A 4,260-nucleotide genomic window follows, 5' to 3' on the forward strand; every position below is an offset into this window, starting at 1 on the left:
TCAAATCATTTTCTACAAACTTAGTGTGTATTAGTAATTGAGTTACAAAACATTGCTACTTTAATAACTTATAAACTAGTCAAACAAAACTATTAAAGTACATTACCAAATACACTTTATAGAAAGTCTCATATATTTCTCCTTTTTTCTCATGACTGGTTTTGCAACCGAGCCACCCTAGAACCATATTTGCAACCCTCTAAACCTAAATCACGTTATCCTTCTACTAGCTAGTTGATTTACATTTTGTGATGCATTACTCACATCAAATAGAAGCAGCTCCTTATAGATTCCACTTAAATTTATATTAGGACGTGAAAAAATTGGACAAAGCACGTACAAAACACCCAAGCAAAAGTGCATTACATTTTTTGGCATTGAAGGATTGGGCCAATTGCTTGGTCTTTTTTTTTGTTGGTTAGCTTGGATGTTCTGTACCTTAAAACAAAAAATCAAGTGGTGCTTATACATGTAGAAATTAGTGGTTGGCACTTTCTTGTCCCAGAAAAAAGTGGCTCGTGCATTAAATTAAATAGTGACAAGCATAATCACAAACACTCAAAAGGAGCTTTTAAAACAACACAGTCAAATGTTCACACCTAAGCAAGCAGCTATCATATAATCAAAGAAGGGGGTTGAAAGGACCTCCAACTTGGAGCACATAGAGCATTGAATAAACCCTTAAATTCTCCTGCTCCGACCATCAAAAGCTCTACAAAAAGGGAAAAAATCACAAACCCCATGCTTTCCCATTCACATTATTTCTTTTAAACTCAACATATATTTTCACAACCAAAAAACAAGTGTGTGTGCTCTTCCAGTTAAAATAATTTTATAATTTTGTTACTTGACCGGTGTCTTATAATTCCTCATGTATGATTCTTTATAATTTAATATCTTGCAATTTTTTTTAAGTGAATATCCTGCAAATTAAAGTTGGCTTCAATTGCAAAAAAACGATTTAATTACAAGGAACTAAGTTTTTGCCATGGTTTTGTGATTCAGTTCTTCTTGTTTACCTTAAAGGATATGATGTGTGAAGTTAATATTGTCACATGGGTGTGTTGTTTTTCATGGAAATAAATTGATTGCATTAGGAAACATTCACCACATCCCAAAAAGGCTGAATAGTATAAAAATTGAGATGAAACAGAAATGAAGTGGAAACTTGCTTAATTTTTTAAGGTTTCGATTGTTTACGTGATGATGCGTGTTCTCTTTTTAGTTTTTACCTTGATTTGATGTTTGTTTAGTACTTCAATTGGATTTTTGGTACTCGTTTTTGCTTCCTTGAATGAACATAATATATTGATAAAGGTTGATATCTTGGCAATGAGTCACATTGGCTAAATAGTAACCTACATCACACACTACAAAAGGTGTTTGGTTTCCCCTTCCTAATGGTAATGTTTAGCTGCGTATAGTAAGACGGAAAAAAGAAGACCCCCTTTTTCTTTCTAGCTTATTTATGTACTGTGAATTAATCTTGTAAAGCAAGAAAGATAGAATATAGAAGAAAGACAAAAAGATAAACTAAAGGTTTAGGCAACCAAGTAATTCCAAGTGACAAATTGATGCTGACACGTGTTTATTTGGTAATTTATTACCTTAAGTAACTAATGTTTCACATTAAAATGTCCCCTTTATTACATTTAGGCTTTAGCTAGTCAAGCATTATACGTGAAGCATGTGAAACACTTTAGAGTTTCGGGTCATTTTGGCCTGGACATATGTATCATATCATATAATTATCATCGTTGAGAGAATTTTACCTTATCAGTATCAATGCGTGTTCAATGCGTGTTGGTTCAAGGGATTAGATTAGTCTCATAATCAGAAAAATGTAAAAACTATTTCAGTAAAAATATCGAATTAAATTGAATTTTACCTTATCAGTATCAATGCGTGTTGGTTCAAGGGATTAGATTAGTCTCATAATCAGGAAAATGTAAAAACTATTTCGGTAAAAATATCGAATTGAATTGATTTTAAACTGTTTTAACTTATTCAATTTTATATTCAAATAGTTAAATTCATTTAAAAATGAGTTCAAAAGTGAACTAATTTTAAAAAAACTGATTTTAAACTGAATTAGTTTTACACCAATTTTAAATTGATTTTAAGAGGTGAACTAATTTTGAACTGATTTTTAAATTAATTTTTCAAATAAAAAATATTTAAATGAAAATCAAAACTGAACTAGTTTCGTATAAATAATTTGATTAATTGAATTGATTTTATAAAATAGTGCACTCATTTTTTCTTGAATTAATTCGGAAGAAAATCAATTTGCTCCTTACAATTATGTTTGTGGGAATTTTCTGATTTAAAGACCCAAAAAAAAAGATTGCAAGTAAAATTTGCCTAAGTCACCATTAACTTAACCTGTTGGTTTACCATAGAAGAAATTTGATTAAGGTGATATTGCATATGCTACAATGTTGATATATCTCATCTTTCTCTTTAGAGGAGAATGAAAAATCCCACGAATAAGTTCCCTTTTGGGTTTTGAAATTGTGATGATGTTTAATTTATTTCCTTTCAGTTTTGGGTTTTCTTATTCTGGCATGATATGATAGAAACTAGCTACCCAATTATTACACAGATGCCGCTTTCCAGGTATAAAAATCAGAAAGGGACAATCTAATTAAGGTAGTTTCCCATACTTACTCATAAATATTCACTTCTAATGCTTTAAGGTAGGTCGAGGGTCCACTAGTTTTCTTAGTAATGTCTCCATTTTTCGCCCCCAAAAAGTTAATTAGGGTATCAAATTTAATTAAAAAATTAAGTTTCGTCTTGCGGAGATCTTGTTGTATATGATGCCGAGATCTTGTTGGGAGAGTTCAACTATAGAATCGGGTGTAGAATCTAATCTCACCTGTATTTGCAAGAGTTGTGTTCACGTTCCAGAACATAACTGTTGCAGACTTTTAAAGTTTGGTGTATTAGCCAAGACTCAAGTGAACTTTATAACGTGTGATCTGATAGGACATAACAAGAACTTCTAAGTATACATTTTTGTAAAGTTGTAAGTTAAAAGATAAAGTGTATTTAATGTATAATGAAAATTAAATTTTTATTATTAAGATTTAGGTAATTTAAATGGAAAATAAAAAAAATATTTTAATGAAATTTATTTTGAATGGATGCATTAAAAGTTATTTTTGTTTTAACTTTCAACAAAGTTTATTTATTTATTATAATTGGTGACAATCTTCACTATAAATTGAGAAGAAAATTAATGGAAAAGATAACACATGGAGAGAGTGTGTGAGAAGAGATATTATGAAACAAAGTCACTTCATTAAAAGAAAAGTGTATTTGTATAAAAATGTTAACCTTTCTCATAAGTATTGAGTGAGATACTCAGATTTGTAAAATGGTATTTTATTTAAGGGGAGTTAGAATCTTATAATCATTTTTGTGATAAGAAATTTTTTTAATATGTTTTCATAAAGATAAACAAAATGTGTCGAATCACACTAATTTTTTATATTTATTATTATTTTTCTTACAGTATCATATTTGTTATATTTTCCCGATATTCTATAAATGTGAGTAATTTTATTTGTAGAAATTTTGATTACCCAACATTTTGTTAGCTATCTTAAGAGGCTATATCACAAATGATATATAACCAATGAAGTAGAACAATTACAAGCAAGGTGGAACTTTGCATAACTCGAGGAATACAACAAATAGTTCCCACCATTTTTTGGAGGAAGATGTAAATTAAATTTTAACTAGATTTACAAGAAGGATCTAGAATCTGTTATCCTATACCCGAAGCTCGTAGACTCTTCTAGGTTTAGATTCTCTTCTGACCATTAATGCACTAGGGTTAATCAATTATGATATAAGCCGATCATGATACTAGGTCGACTCGGTGTGGATTGTGGTATTTGCATAGTTATAAAATTCTTCGAATAATTATTTATCCAGTACATCAAATTCGTTGTACCGCATACCACATTTTAAGTTCTCTTTAAAATAAGTCTTGTAAAAATAATGTTAAAATCGGCAAATTGCATACTTACACAAACTCGTACCATACTTGATGTCTATTGATGTTAGACTGAAAGGTTGTGCTTGACACAAAATCTATTATTCAATCTGTCATATATGATATGATTCTCAGGTAAACAATTCACAATTTCTCCAAGTGCGTGCAAACCTGAAAGACAAGCAATACAATTCCAGAAACACCAAACTTAAAAGACATAGAGGATTGTTCAGTTGGACGTACAGTTCAATTTG

Source organism: Glycine max, chromosome 18, assembly GCF_000004515.6.
Source record: "Glycine max cultivar Williams 82 chromosome 18, Glycine_max_v4.0, whole genome shotgun sequence".
NCBI lineage: Eukaryota > Viridiplantae > Streptophyta > Magnoliopsida > Fabales > Fabaceae > Glycine > Glycine max.